This window comes from Myotis yumanensis, unplaced genomic scaffold (genome assembly GCF_028538775.1).
Source record: "Myotis yumanensis isolate MYYU_CA2020_CCGP unplaced genomic scaffold, mMyoYum1.0.hap1 SCAF_2, whole genome shotgun sequence".
Taxonomy (NCBI): Eukaryota; Metazoa; Chordata; class Mammalia; order Chiroptera; family Vespertilionidae; genus Myotis; species Myotis yumanensis.
This window is the reverse complement of record NW_027223753.1, coordinates 126,604,914-126,621,979: the sequence shown is the minus strand read 5'-3', so window position 1 is coordinate 126,621,979 and position 17,066 is coordinate 126,604,914. Positions and strand designations below refer to the sequence as shown.

The following is a 17,066-nucleotide window of genomic DNA, read 5'->3' as shown; positions in this document are numbered from 1 at the left end:
AGCTTAAAAAAAAGAACACATGAAATGCTATGGGATTTCATAGAAAGAAAAAAAAAATAGTGTTTGAGGAACCAAAGAAAACTTCATGAAGGAATTTCTATTTGAACCAGGAAATAGAGAAATTCTTTGAATCGTGGGAAAATGGGAAGTTAAATTTATTCAAGTCTATAAGAAAACAATTGGAAAATATATGGCAGCTCGGCTGATGTGACACAGTGGCTGAGAATCAATCATGAACCAGGAACTCAGTTCTGTTCCATGTCAAGGCACATCCCCAGATTGTGGGCTGGATCCCCATTAAAGGCCATGCAGGAGGCAGCTATCAATGATTCTCATCATTGGTGTTTCTATCTCTCTCTCCCTCTCTTCCTCTCTGAAATCAATAAAAATATATTTTTTAAAAAGAAATATACAGCAACAAAAAATATTTGGACTAGAAAAAATTATAGATTCCATATTTTTAATGCTAGAACATATATCCATTTTTCCAGGAATTATTTTGAACTCAGAACAAACATATTTTGCACTTTATATTCTACAATCATGTATTTTTAATTAAATAACATTTTAAAATTGATTTTAGAGTGGTAAAAGAAACAAAGTTTGCTAATTGAGAATATGAGTTCCTAGCATGGGTTTTGCACACTACTTCAATATGCTTTCACAAATTATCAAAGCATGTGTGACCACAAAGAGATAGCTTATATTTTAAATTATTAAAAAATATGGCAATATTTCTTTGTGAGCCAAATATTTTCTGGTTGTGATATGTAACTATAAAGAGGAAGAGAGAGAGAGAAAAAAAGAGAGAAAAAAAGAGAGAGATTAAAGAAAATATTTTAACAATGATTTCACATACTTCTTACACATGAAAGAGGAATAACTATATTTTTATTAGATGTTAAAGTTTCATAAAATGAACACTAGATTTTTGTATTCAATTTTTATATTCTGAATTGAAAAATTATAGGTAAATATATCAAATGAATTATTTTTTGCCATATGGTTATGCATGTTCATGTTCCTGTGTATGTATAATTCTTTATCATTTGAGTCAATTCTTGAAAGTAAAATGAATTGATTATTATATTTGATACAAGTTAATTACTGTACATTTCTTCAGAGCTAACTCCATAATAGCTCAATTTTAAAACAAAATGTAGAACTCAGTTTTAAATACTGCAGTCATGTAAAAAATCTTTGATTAAATTAAAACAAGCAGAGTTGTTGTTTTGTTCTATTAGCATCATGAAAAATCTTTTCTAAGTATAGGTATTTACTAAACAGTAATTCTAAAAATAATTGCAATAAACTTGATCCCAGGAAGAATTCATAAGACCTAATTTAACACTATTTTTGTTTTTGAAACAAGTTTTTTTCATGATGGTTTATAATAAGTTAGCAAAATATAAATAATAAACTAATGCAAAATCACGTTCAAAATTAAAGGTTGAAATAATAGTTTAAATGGTAAAAATATCTTTTATAATCACCTTGAAAGCATGTTTGTAAATTTTAAAACATGCATTCAATCTGAAAATATATAAATTGGTCTTCTTGGGAAGGTGTATATATTTCTTTAAAATAACATTTTAAAAGAGCGTGAGTTCTATTAGAGGTCATGAAAAACAAAATGACTAGGATTTTGTATTACATGTTCAACCAGAATTACAGATACTACTTTATTTTTTTCTAAATCAATTTTTAAAAATGAGACGGGTTTTGAGGTAATTTTTTTACTTTAAATTTTTTTTGCTAAATTTATTAGGGTGACATTGGTTAATAAAATTATGTAGATTTCAAGTGTACAATTCTATGATACATCATCTATATATAGCATTGTGTGCCCACACCCACAGTCAAATCTTCTGTTACCATACATTTGGCCCCCTTTACCCTTTACTACCCCCAATTCACTCTCCTCTGGTAATCACCATAGAGTTGTCTGTGTCTATGAGTGTTTGTTTTTCTTTGTTCATTTATTGCTTTCAGTTTCATATCCCACATATGTGTGAAATCATATTATTCTTGATTTTTTTCTGTCGGACTTATTTTGTTTAGCATGCTATTCTCAAGATCCATTCATGTTACAAATGGCAGTGTTTCTTTTTTTATGGCTGAGTAGTATTGCATTGTATATGTTGTATTTTCTTTATCCATGATGTATGCACACTGTGTCCATTGCATCATTAAATCAAATTATTTTTAATTTCTTCAAGTCTCTCTAGTCTTGATCTATTAGAGCATTTTTTGATTGTTCAGAGGGTCCAAATAACAAACATATCTCATGTCCTTTCTTTGGAGTCAAGAAATTTTACCTATTTCTTTCTTACCCTCTGTTTTAAAAATTTTTTTCTGCCTTATCCTCTAGTCTTTCCATCTTGATGACTTTCTTATTTTGATCTAATTGGGTTTAGATTGAAAACCTCTGCTTAAGGTATATTATTGACTTAGCACCTATCTAGGAAAATATTCTAGAGACCTATACTATACAAGCGCTTAAGAGATGTCACATCGAAGGAACCAAGATGGCGGCATAGGGAAACACCTGAACTTGCTGCCGCACACAACCACATTAAAACTACAACTAAAAGACAAAATTAATATCATCCAGAATCATGAGAAGGTTGACTGAGTGAAAATTCTACAACTAGAAGGAAAGAGAAAAGAACATTGAGTCTGGTAGGAGGTGCAGAGTTGTGGAAGTGTGGAGGTACAGAGGCGCACACAAAAGGGACTGGCAGCTGGGTATACTGTTGTCTTTTTCTTTTTTTTTTTTAATATATTTTATTGATTTTTTACAGAGAGGAAGGGAGAGAGATAGAGAGTTAGAAACATCGATGAGAGAGAAACATCGATCAGCCACCTCCTGCACACCCCCCACTGGGGATGCACCCTCAACCCAGGTACATGCCCTTGACCGGAATCAAACCTGGGACCCCTCAGTCCGCAGGTTCACGCTCCATCCACTGAGCCAAACCGGTCTCGGCAACTGTTGTCTTTTTCAATCAGGAGGGAGATACAAGCTCCCGATGGCTCTGAATCCCAGTTCCAGGCAAGAATCTGGGGACCCAGACTCATATGGAGAGAAACTGGACTGTCTGGCATCGGGCCGGAACACGAGGGTGGTTTTCTCTCAGAGGTGCTTACAGAGGTCATTGTTCCTGCATGGGGCCGCGGGACACAGAGACCCAGGGACCTATATGGGGGAGGGCCGAAGGGCAACCATTGCTGTTTGCTCCACCCTGGTGATTCCCTGAGACCTCACCCCACCCAATTTACAACCCCACCCAAGCTGTGTGCAGAGGTTTTTGCATACAAATTGCCTAGCCTTTCTCCACCTAAAAACCTGTCAAACTGCAGCTGGGTAAGAGAACCCCAGAGCTTCCAAAAGAAGGCCTAAGGCTCATCAGCAGCCTGCATTGCTTCATAGCTGCACCTCATCTGGGCACCTCCAAACCCCAAACAAAGAAGAGGAATCTGCAGAGCTCCCTGTAGCTCCTGCTGGGTGGCCTCAGGCAGTGGCTAACTTTGCATTTCCTTGGAGATCCAAGAGCCAGTGTACCCAGTTGTCAGAGTGAGACCATCCAGATTATAACTCCTCACATCCATAAGAGACACACTCAGGGGGCAGACTCAGTGAGTGCCAAAACCCCACTGAAGCAAGTCCTGCCCCATAAGGGTGTCTCCAGCACAGAAGTTCTCCCATTGTAGACACAACTGTCCTCACAGCCAATTGGCCTGGAAGTCAATTTCTCCCAGTGATACCAACAGCAATCAAGGCTTAACTACAAGACTGTGCACACAGCCCACAAAGGGGTGCACCAAGACTGTCAACTTCAGGTAATTAGGGAGGCTGAGCCACTGGGCCCTATAGGACACCTAGTACACAAAGATACTCTATCAACACAGGGAAACAGCCAAAATGTGAAGACAAAGAAACAGGTCACAAATGAAAGAAGTGGAGGAAAGCAAACTACTGGATATAGAGTTCAAAACCACAGTTATAAGGTTACTCAAGAATCTTCTAGAAACCTCTGAGAAATATAGTGAGACCCTCAAGGATATGAAAAAGGACCAATTAGAAATTAAGCATACACTGACTAAAATAAATAATAATATACAGAGATCCAACAGCAGACTAGAGGATCCCAAGAATCAAGTCAAAGATTTGAAATACGGAGAAGCAAAAAACACCCAACCGGAAAAGCAAAAAGTAAAAAAAAAATCCAAAAATATGAAGATAGTGTAAGGAGCCTCTGGGACAACATCTAGTGTACCAACATCCGCATTATGGGGGTGCCAGAAGAATAGAGAGAGCAAGATAATGAAAACCTATATGAAGACATAATGACAGAAAACTGGTGAAAGAAATAGACTTACAAGTCCAGGAAGCGCAGAGAACCCCAAACAAAAGGAATCCAAAGAGGACTACACCAAGACACATCATAATTAAAATGCCAAGGGCAAAAGGCAAAGAGAAAATCTTAAAAGCAGCAAGAGAAAAACAGTTAATTACCTACAAGGGAGTACCAATACAATTGTCAGCTGATTTCTCAACAGAAACTATGCAGGCCAGAACAGAGTGGCAAGAAATATTCAAAGTGATGAATAGCAAGAACCTACAACCAAGATTAGTCTACCCAGCAAAGCTATCATTCAGAATTGAAGGTCAGATAAAGAGCTTTACTGATAAGAAAAAGCTAAAGGAGTTCATCACTGCCAAACCAGTATTATATGAAATGCTGAAGGGTATTCTTTAAGAAGAGGGAGAAGAAGAAAAAGGTAAAGATAAAAATTATGAACAACAAAGTGACAACAAATACGTATCTATCAACAAGTGAATCTAAAAATCAAGTGAATAAAAAATCTGATGAACAGAATAAACTGGTGAATAGAATAGAATCAGGGGCATAGAAAGGGAATGGATTGACAATTCTCAGGGGGTAGGGGGTGTAGGGGATGCGGGAAGAGACTGGACAACAATCATACACCTATGGACGAGGACAGTGGGTGGGGAGTAAGGGCAGGGGTGGGGTGGGAATGGGTGGAGGAGAGCTATGGGGGGAAAAGAGGAACAACTGTAATAATCTGAACAAAGAAGATTTATTTTTAAAAGAGAGAGAGAGAGATGTCACATCAAGCTCATTGGAGGTTTTAAACATAATTTGCCACTCTGAAAAGAACACCAATAGATGCCCCATTCACATGAACACCTCTACTGCCATCACTCTTTTATTGGGAAATACATCATACTTTTATAAAGATCATCATAAATTTTATATCGTTTGTTATGCATATATGAATTAGATAACTTTCAGAGGTTTCAGATTGAGGGAAGAAAAAAGAATTCCAGGTAAATGAAGTAAAGAAGACATATTACAAAAAAAAAAAAAAGTAACATGCCACCAGAAATCACATTGATAAGCTTTAGGTACAATCAATCTTCTTGTCTGCAATTCTTCTTAGGTTCAACATTGATTTCCATAGCCTTTCCTAGTAGACAATGAATTTTAAATGTGTGCCAATAGCGGTTGGCACAGAGTTTTATGAAGTGGATGAGTGCTTTCACATTTTTGACTTAAACTTTCATTGTCTCTTTTTCAAAGTTATATTTTTCTTCCTTGGTTAGAAAATCAAAGAATTTATTTTTCAGGTTTTATCTTTGTACTTCTCTTCTCTTGAGGATATGGTGGTGGAGAGTTTGGTCACCTTGTAAGTATTGAGGAAATCACAATTAAATGATCTTTCAAGGCATGTTTCAGGATGTGCCCATGTTCCTCGAAGAATACAGGTCTTAGGTAAGGATTTGAATTTAAAACTGTTAATGTTCTATAACATCATAGAATATTAAAACTATGAGAGATCATAAAGTTAATTCTATACTGATAACCTTGTTTTATCTGAAAGAAAAAAGCTTCAAAGTGACAGAATATAGCCCAAAGTCACAATGTCTGTTAGCAACTGAAGATAGACAGAAACTTAGGCCTCCTGATCTAACATAATCTTCTGCAGTTAACTGGATATGGAATTTTTCATACATCAAAGTAGTGATGATATAACAATGAATCATCCACCTTGACTAACGACCATAATGTAAGACTTGCTTACCATAACAAAAGTAAATGCAGTAAGCAGATTTCTTGAATTTAAGAGGCTGTAATGTCTTTCTATGGTCTGCAATGTAATGCAACCCTGGTCTTTTTAATCTGCTTATGTTGTAGTTACCAGATCTATGATAACTGGTAGGAGGATATTAACATATTTTAGATAAATATTTTAATTTATATGTTATGGGAAATTTAATATCTAAGAAAAAATCTATCAATACCCAAATCCTAATATATAAAAACCCAACATCCGTAACAATTGACTGAAGGCTCGACCAAACACTGGAAGTCAGTCCTGCATTCAGTGCTGGATTGAACATTTTTCAGCACTTTCAATGAACATAGGCAGTGGTGTGCAATTAATAGAGTGCGTTTGGTAAGACTTAATGGTTTAAGTTTCTTTTTATGGAAAGTTTCTTTGAAATAAAGAAATAGAATTAAAAAACCAATTATGAAAAAATGTCAATAAATATAGGAAACAGAAAATCCTACCATGTAAGTTACATATGATATGTTTTTATAAAGAATTTGGTATTAAAAGAGAGTGAAGCTGTTAATTTGACATGTTATAATCACAGATGAAGGATCTAAACAACCCAGTTGAGGGAACCACTTCACCAGTTTGACTCTGATGTTTCTTCAGTAATAAGGATAAAATAAAACCTCCCTTAACTATTTCCCACAGCTACTCTGGGGACAAGTTAAAATGGTGATTATAAAGTGTCTTGAAAATACAATTTCAAATAAAAAACTAGATGCCATGATAATTAGTTCTAAATGTAATGAGCTCTCATAAATGTCTAAAATTAATATTGTTTTTATTTTAAAAAGCCAAATATTTCTTTTCCTTTTCAGTTCTCCTTTACATTTTATTCTTTCAATATTTTCTAATGAACATATGGGGATAATTTTCTTTTATTACATATATGAAACACACACACATACACAACACAGCCACATTTTTCTATGCCATATTGGTGACATTTTCTCTGTAACTACACAATTCCCCAATATAATTATTCATCCTTGATTTTTTTTTTCCTTCCGAGTGCCAGGCGAGACCACGGTGCATGGAAGCAAAGAATTTTCAGAGAAGCTGCCCTGATGACAACGACTGGCACCCCACCTAGGTCTGGCACCCCTGCTCACCTGCACCACCAATCCTGCCACAGCAGATGCCAGCCATGTTCCACGTGCCCCCCCGGCTGTCAGCACACGTCATAGCAACCAGTTGTTTGGTTGTCCGCCATTCGGTCTGTTTGCATATTAGTCTTTTATTATATAGGATAATACTGTCATATTTGTAAATTGCTAAGAGATGTCTTAAATGTTTTCATCAAAAGAAAAACAATTAACTATATATAGTGATGTATGGTCATTTTGCAATATATGCAACTATCAAATAATTGTTATACAACTGATACAATTATAATATTATATATCAATTACAACTGAATAAAAAAGATTGTAGGAAAAGTGTAACTTTCATATGTAAAAAAACACCATGTTGCCCTGGCCAGTGTGATTTAGTGGTTAGAGCAGGGGTCCTCAAACTTTTTAAACAGGGGGCCAGTTCACTGTCCCTCAGACCATTGGAGGGCCAGACTATAGTTTAAAAAAAAACTATGAACAAATTCCTATGCACACTGCACATATCTTATTTTGAAGTAAAAAAACAAAGCAGGAACAAATACAATATTTGTATTTGCATGTGGCCCGCGAGCCGTAGTTTGAGGACCCCTGGGTTAGAGCATAAGCTCTCCCACCAAAGAGTCCTGTGTTTGTTTCCTGGTCAAGGGCACATACCTGGGTAGCAGGTTCAATCCCTGCCCCAATAGGGGCACTTGAGGGAGGAAAACAATCAATGTGTCTCTCTCACATCAATGTTTCTCTCTCTCTCTCCCTCTCTCTCTCTCTCTCTCTCTCTCTCCCTTCCACTCTCTCTGAAAATCAATGGAAAAAATATTCTCAGGTAAGGATTAACAAAAAAAGAACCACCAAGTAATTCTCCACACTTCACCACAACTAAAGAAATACTTTGATATGAAAAAATGGATGTAGAATGTCCACATATATCTTTGTCATTAAAAAAAAATCAACACACAAATCAACTTAAAGAATGACTCAAACCAAGGGAATATGGAAATCAATGTTTGAAGCACCTGATAATAAACATTGAAACTATTAAACCTAAAATTTATTTTTAAAAATTTACTATAAATTTAAATATGTGTAATTTATTGTTTAAGATCTTGTACAGTGGAGCCTTGACTTATGAGTGTCCCGACTAACGAGTTTTTTGAGATATGAACCGTCTCTTGGCCGATTTTTATGCTTTGAGTTGCGAGCTAAAATTCGGGTTATGAGCCAGCTTCAGATACCCCACCGCTAGTTGGCGCAGTGAACGTCACAGTGAACGCCACAACATCAGCCCAGCATCACGTGTCTCACTCATTCACTTTTTGATTTGACATACGAGTAATTTGAGTTACGAGCTTGATCATGGAATGAATTAAACTCCTAATTCAAGGCTCCACTGTACTTAGTTTTTTTACCCATTTTGAATTAATTTTTGTACATAGATACAAACCGTAGTCTACTTTCATTCTCTTGCATGCGGCTTTTCAATTTTCTCAACACCACTTATTGAAAAGGCTTTCTTTACTCCATTGTATGTTTTTTATTTACTTGTCAAAAATTATTTGCCCATACACATGTGGTTTTATTTCTGGGCTCTCAATTATATTCCATTGGTCTGTAGGTCTGTTTTTCTGCCAACACCTCACTTTTTAAAAAATTAAGTTTAATAAGGTGGCATCTAATCTAATAAAAGAGAAACATGCAAATTGACCGTACCTTCTCTACACCCACAAGCCACACCCATAAGCCAATCAAGAGCAAATATGCAAATTATCCTAACTAAGATGCTGGCTGCCATGGAGCTGGAGCGTTGCCCCTACCAATGGAGGAAGCCAAGCTTTCCGCCTGCCCTGCTGGCTCTGAACTCCACTCAAGGCTATAAAGTTTCAATTATAGAAGGTAAATAAATCCCAGATACCTGCTTCCAGCCTGAGGCCATGGCCAACCTGAAAATGGTCATCAGCCCCTCACCCAGGCTGGCCAGGCACCCAGCGGGACCCCCACCCTGATCCAGGACACTCTTCAGGGCAAACCAAACAGCTCCCACCTGTGCACCAGGCCTCTATCCTATATAATAAAAGGGTAATATGCAAATTGACCTTAACAGCAGAACGACTGGGAATGATTGGTCACTATGACACACACTGACCACCAGGGGGCAGATGCTCAATGCAGGAGCTGCACCCTGGTGGTCAGTGTGCTCCCACAGGGGGACCTCTGCTCAGCCACAAGCCAGGCTGATGGCTGTCAGCATAGCGGTGGTGGTGGGAGCTTCTCCCGCCTCCTCAGCAGCACTAAGGATGTCAGACTGCAGCTTAGGTCTGCTCCCCCCTGGCTAGTGGACATCACCCAAGGGATCCTGAGATGCCAGAGGGATGTCTGACTGCCAGCTTAGGCCTGATCCCCCAGGGAGCGGGCCTAAGCCGGCAGGTGGACATCCCCCGAGGGTTTCCAGACTGTGAGAGGGCACAGGCCGGGCTGAGGGACCTGCCTGAATGCACAGATTTTTTTGCACTGGGCCTCTAGTATATTAATAAGATTATACAGGTTTCAAGTGTACATTTCCCATGCTGTTTTTTATATATATATATTTTATTGATTTTTTTACAGAGAGGAAGGAAGAGGGATAGAGAGTTAGAAACATTGATGAGAGAGAAACATTGATCAGCTGCCTCCTCCACACTCCCCACTAGGGATTTGCCCACAACCAAGGTACATGCCCTTGACCAGAATCAAACCCGGGACCCTTAGGTCTGCAGTCCGATGCTCCATCCACTGAGCCAAACTGGTCAGGGCCCCATGCTGTTTTTTTTATTTAATTTTTTATTGTTGAAAGTATTACATATGTCTCTTTCTTCCCCCATTGACCTCTCCTTGACCATTCCCACCCCCCCAAACGTGCCCTCATCCCCCTACTGTCTGTGTCCATTGGTCATGCTTGTATGCATGCATACAAGTCCTTTGGTTGATATCTTACTCCTCCCCTATCCCACCCTCCCCTGTCTTCCCTCGGAGGTTTGACAGTCTGTTTGATGTTTCTATGTTGTTTGATTATCATTGCTCTATAGTATAATTTGAAGTCAAGTATTGTCTTAACTCGGGCTTTCTTCTTTTTTTTTAAATCAAGACTTCTTTGGCTATTTGGGGTCTTTTGTGATTCCTTATAAGTCTGAAGATTTTTTGTTCTATTACTTCACAAAATGTCATTGGAATTTTTGACAGAGGTACTATAATTTTGGACCTTGGTCTTAGGAAAGATCTTATGAATTTGACTCTAAAGGCAAGGGAAGTAAAGACAAAAGTAAATGAATGGAACTATTCCAAACTAAAAAGCTTCTGCACAGCAAAAGAAACAAAAAGTCAACCCACTGAATGGGGGAAGACATTTGCAAAAAACAGCTCCAACAAGGGGTTAATATCCAAAATATATTAGGAACTCATACAATTCAACACCAAGCAAAAAATCAATCTAAGTAAAAATGTCCAGAGGACCTGAACACGCTTCTCCCAAGAAGACATACAAATGGCCAAAAGAAATATAAAATGATGCTCAACTTTACTAGCTATTAAGGAAATGTGAATCATAATGATATCCCATAACTACAATGGGATATCATCTCACAACTGTTACAATGTCTATTATCAACAACATCTTATCTAATGAAGGGGTAATATGCAAATTAACTGTCAGTCTCTCACAAAAATGGTGGCACCCATAGCCACAAGATGGCAGCACCTAGTCCCTTCAGTCCCGCTGGAGTCTCTCAGTCCTGGGGTGGCGGCCGCTGAGAGCAGGCAGCATGAGCAGCCTGGCAGAATGCTTGCTTTGTTGCCCCGGCTGTGGAGAGCCTCTGGGCAGCAGGCACAGAGCAGCCAGGCCCCACAGAGAACAGAGAACCACAGGGAGTTGGCCTAAGCCATCAGGGCTCCCAGATTGGAGAGGGCTCCTCTGAGGGCTCCCAGATTGGCGAGGGTGCAGGTCGGGCTAAGGGACCCACCCCCCAGACACGAATTTCATGCACCAGGCCTCTAGTCTATATATATAAAAAGCCAGCAACAGGAACTCTGTAGCAACGAGAATGACCAGTTGCTATGATGCCCACTGTGGCCAGCAAACCAGCCGGATCTGGAGGTGGGGCCAGCCAACCCCCCCTGCTCCTCTTCCCTGTCAGCCCTGCCACTGATCACCCCCCCCCCCCCAAGCCCCAATATGGGGTGGGGCCGGGCGGCCAACCTCCTCCAGCCCATCCCCCTGCCCGGCCTCCCCACCCTGATCAGGGGCAGGGCTGGCTGGCCAACTGCCTGCAGCCCCACTCCCTGGCAGGCCCCACCCCCAATGGGCCCCCACCACCCTGATTGGCCCATAGCCCCTCCCTCCAGTCAGTTCTGCCCCCGATCAGCCCCCCAACTCTGATCAGCAGGGCTGAACCACCCACAGTCCCTCCCCCAGGTCTCCGGCCCCTGATCAGCCTCCCTACCCCATTCGGAGGTGGGACCAGTCAGCCCACCTCCCATAGCTCCTTTCTACAGCTGGCCTCACTCCTAGTCAGCCCCCATCACCCGATTGGCCCACAGCCCCTTCCCCCAGCCAACTCTGCCCCTGATCACCCCCCACCTCAATCTGGGGCGGGGACTGCTGGCCAACCTCCCACCATCTCCTCCTCCCTACAGGCCCAGCCCCAATGCACCCTGATTGGGGCTGGGTTAGCTTCACCCTGCCCATGCACAAATTCATGCACTGGGCCTGTAGTAGGTAATAAGTGTTGGAGAGGTTGTGGAGGAAAAGAACTCCTATTTCACTGTTGGTGGGAATATGAACTGGTACAGCCATTATGGGAAACAATATGGAAATTCCTCAAAAAATTAAGAATAAAATTACCATATGACCTACCAACCCCTCTTCTTGGTATCTACCTGAAAAATTTAGAAACATTTATTCACAGAGATACATGCATCCCTATATTTATTGCAGCATTATTTGTGGTGGCCAAGACATGGAAACAACCAAAGTGTCCTTTAATAGATGACTTTATAAAGAAGATGTGGTACATATATACAATGAAATACTACTAAGCCACAAGAAAAGATGAAATACTGCCATTTGCAACAACATAGATGGACCTTGAGACTATCATGCTAATTGAGTGGGATATTTGCATGAGGTGAGTTTAGAAATGTAAGCAATTAAAAATAAGTCAGTCAGAAAAAACTCAGAACCATATGATTTCACTCATATGTGGAATATAAAATTGAAACTAATAGTCTCAGGCAACAGTATGGTGGTTACCAGAAGGAAGAGGGGTGGGGGAATAATAGTAAAGGAGACTAAATATATAGTGACAAAAGATGATTTGACACACACAGTGAAATATACAGATCATGTGTCATAGAAATGTGCACTTGAAATCTATATGATCTTATTAATAAATGTCTCACCAATAATGTTAATAAAGAAGGAAAAATATATAAATGTATATATAAGAGAGGCTGCAACTGTAGTGAATAAATTTGAAAGAAAAGAGACATTAAGTAATATAATTATAAATAAACAACTTGGGCTTGAAAGCTATAGAGCTCTAACCAACACACACTGAACATTAGAAAAATATATTTTTAGAGAATCTGATAATTAAAAAAAATATTTTAAGTTGATTTAAAAAGTAACTAAATTAACAATGAATGTATTTGACATATTTTTATGTTAATCAAACACTTAGGGAGAAAAAAGTATAGGCCTCTACAGATCTTAGTCCAATAGGACACAGATTTGAAATTTACACTGTAATGTAGTTAAAATTGACATTAATTGTAATAAGGATAATAATGATATATTTAATAATTACTTTCTATATGCTAGAACATGACCTCAGTGCTTTACATATTTTAAATCTCTAAACTTCACAGTAAATATATTATGAAATGATACAGAATAATGGTCTTGAGTCTTCTCTCTACCTGAATTCCCATTAATTTCACCTTTCAATTATGTCCTCTTATATTAAATCCATTATAAAGTACAACTGGTTCTGCCTCCAACCTATATTTCAAATCTGTTCATTTCATTTCCCATGGCCTCAATTCTACCACAAGTCAACATCTTCTCTCGCTTGGAATACTGAATTTGCCACCTTAATGATTAATTTTCATAGAATGTGTCAGAGTTATTTTATTGAATATAAATTTGATCTTGCCTTTCCTCTGCTTAAATCCTCCAACATCTTCCCACTGAACTTTCAATAAAATTTAAACTCTATATTGAATTCTAAATCTTATAGAATGGAGTCCTTGCTTACATTTCTAAACTCACCTTATGCAAATATCCCACTCAATTCAGTCACTCTGGCCTTTTTCCTGTTCTTCACTATAATAATAACTTTTCCCATTATTTTACATTTGCTGGTTCTTACGTGAAAGCTATTCCCAAGGTGTTTTAATTGGCTGACACCTTCCCATTTTGCAAGTATCTGTCAAATGCAATTTCCAAAGAAAAGTTATCCCTAAGTATTCCATCTAAACTAAGTAATGATCCATTACCATCTATCATTTACTTCTATGTTTTTCAAAAGATATTAAAAAGTTGAAATGATTTTTATTTGTTTTATGAGTTTATTTATTTAATTATTTCCAAAAGGACTAAGATCCTTCATGGATCTGACATTGCCTATCTTTCTTTTAATATTTCCTGGGCCTAAAACACTGACTTGTGTATAGAAAACAATAAACATGTAAAATAACATTTTGTGTTGAAATTATATAAATGGTGGAATTGTATCTTTCACAGGGTAGCATTCTAATGTCAAACAGGAAAGTAAAATGACATATAATGAAAATGGTAACCTCAAATATTCTTTCATTATTTTTTTTTAAATATATTTTATTGATTTTTTACAGAGAGGAAAGGAGAGAGATAGTTAGAAACATCGATGAGAGAGAAACATCGATCAGCTGCTTCCTGCACATCTCCTACTGGGGATGTGCCCGCAACCCAGGTACATGCCCTTGACCGGAATCGAACCTGGGACCCTTCAGTCCGCAGGCCGACGCTCTATCCACTGAGCCAAACCGGTTTTGGCTATTCTTTCATTATTAATAATTACAAGATACACATTTTGTGTGTAGCTAACACTCTCTGTAGACAACAGTAGTGGCTCTAATGTTTTATTGGTCATGTTTTCCCTATGGCAGTCAAATAAATATTTGAGAAATATTTTTATGATCTTTTTCATGATTTTCTTCAACTAGCTTTGACAATTAAGGTTTACTTATAAGCGATTTTCCAGTGTTGTTTTCCTCCTTCTTCTCCTTCTCCTCCTCCTCCTCCTCCTCCTCCTCCTCCTTCTTCTTCTTCTTCTTCTTCTTCTTCTTCTTTCTACCTTTTTTTAATTATGAGGGAGAAAAAGTGATTTTTTAAAATATATTTTATTGATTTTTTACAGAGAGGAAGGGAGAGAGATAGAGAGTCAGAAACATCGATGAGAGAGAAACATCAATCAGCTGCCTCCTGCACATCTCCCACTGGGGATGTGCCCGCAACCCAGGTACATGCCCCTGACCGGAATCGAACCCAGGACCCTTCAATCCGCAGGCCGACGCTCTATCCACTGAGCCAAACCGGTTTCGGCAAAAGTGATTATTTTTAAGTGACTCTAAGTATTTCACAAATTATCACCTTATTCATGGTATACAAATTTAAAGAAACATTAATAATTTCTCACCCCCCTAAATCATACCTTTTCATTTAATGATGATGCAACAATACAAAACATATACATAAAATAAGATTAAAAATTGATAATAAGCTATTTAACATTTCTGAATAACTTGAGTCACAAAGGAATGATTTTGATGGAGCACCTAAATGAGTGATGGTCTCACAGATATGGAGGTAGAGCAAGTAATGGGTGAGAAAACAAAAGGATTTCACTTTTAGACAGGTTAGATGTGAGATTATTTAAAGAATCCAAGTAGAATATTGCAAGTATTATATGCAAGTATAAAGTTTAAGAGAGAAATTGGAAAGCGATTAAAATTTTGTAGTCACCACTTTAAACGGAGTATATAAAATGTGGATGTGGTGAGATAACTAGAGGATTGAGAACAGAGAAAAATGAGAATTGACACTGCACTTTGTATAATTCACAATTGAATATTTTGTGGGTGGCAAAACAGGAAAAGCTGGTAAAGAGAATGAGCAATAGGAGGGGGAAAACCAGGAGAGTGTGAAATGTCCATGAAGTTTCTAGTTAAATGCTGTACTTCTGGAGCTTTCCTTGATGTACATAATGCAAATGAACAACTTATTTCTCTGTCTCTCTCCATATGTATCTGTTCTGTGAGTGCATGTGCTAAATAACAATGTAAATGTTAATGTGTCACAGCCAAATGTTTTTTAACCACTTTACAGTGCTTATTTCCTAAAGTTCAATATTTCTCTTTTAGCATGAAAATTTTTACAACAGTTTCTAATGAACTAAATGTATTATTTTTTATTACTTTATGCTCAGTTTTCCTCTTATTTGATACTGGAGTAAGTGAACTTGAGTGCACAATTTGATACAATATATCTCTTTTATTTTCTTTTAAAAAATAAGCATAAACTTAACGAAAGGGTTATTTTTATTGTTTCCTCTCCAATTGTTTATGCCCCAAGTCAATGTCCTTCAAAGTACATGTTTTGCTTTTCATTTTGTGTACCACGGAGTAAATGTCAAGTGCCATGTATTCTTGCCACTTCTGTGTCTAAGTTGATTATCCTATATAATAAAAGCCTAATATGCAAATTGTCCCCTCAATCAGGAGTTCAACCAGGGGACGGGGCCAGTGGGCCAACTGCCAGCAGCCCCTCCCCCTGGCTGGCCCAACCCTGGCCAGCAGTGGTGGTAGGCAGCCAGGGGAAAGGAGGCCCCGGCCGGAAGCCAGCAGCTGTTAGGGACCCTACTCATGCACAAATTTCATGCACTGGGCCTCTAGTATTTTTAGAAAAGACAATTTAGTTATAAAATTAGTTTTAATATTTTCTTATATATAGTACATATTTTTGTGTCTCTGAGAGCAAGCTATTTTATTCATATTTTATGTACTTACACATCACAGACTATTCTCCAAGATTAATCATTTGGGCATAGTTTATAATAGAAAAATACTCGAGATCTTCTAAGAATAATACACAAGCCTTCACACATTATGCCACACTGATCCACATGCCAACTAGCATTCTCTAATAAGCAGTATTTTTCAAAAGGAAATCATAAAATTATTTTTAGGTAAAGTCAACCACAGAAAATGTATGACTCAAGGGAAAAATTATTTAGTGATAGTTCCTTTTCAATAGTTTAGAGATCTTGTTCCCAAAAAAACCTATGACTTACATACATAATATTTTACTAGTTGTATATGAGTAATCGAAGAGTATATTAGTAATAATTAAAATTAAATTATTTTTATGTAGAAATGTTATGCATAATTTTATTTTTCATGGTGATTTTAATAACTATTATATCCCCTTTATACATTTAATATTATAATATTTATATAGATGTATGGTTAGTACTCAATTGAAATAAGAAGCTAAACTGTCACTAAAATCAGCAATCATCAGTTCTTATTTATTTTATGGTCATTAATGCTTTTATCTATTTCCCTACATATATACATTCATATTATTTCATACTAGGATCCCAGTGCACAAATTTGTGCACCTTGAAAGGAACTGTGGGCCACAAGGCTGCAGTGGGCACAGGGGCGGATCTTGGTCCATCCTCTGAGCCCCGGCCTGGTCTCTCCTGCAATGGCCCCTGGTCCCCTGTCTGCTGGCAG

General features: G+C 37.9%; 1 pseudogene; it reads left to right on the top strand.

The window, feature by feature from the left end:
- The window catches only part of LOC139002580 (broad substrate specificity ATP-binding cassette transporter ABCG2-like), an 85,826-nt pseudogene that overhangs the window by 25,765 nt on the left and 42,995 nt on the right, over positions 1–17,066 (top strand).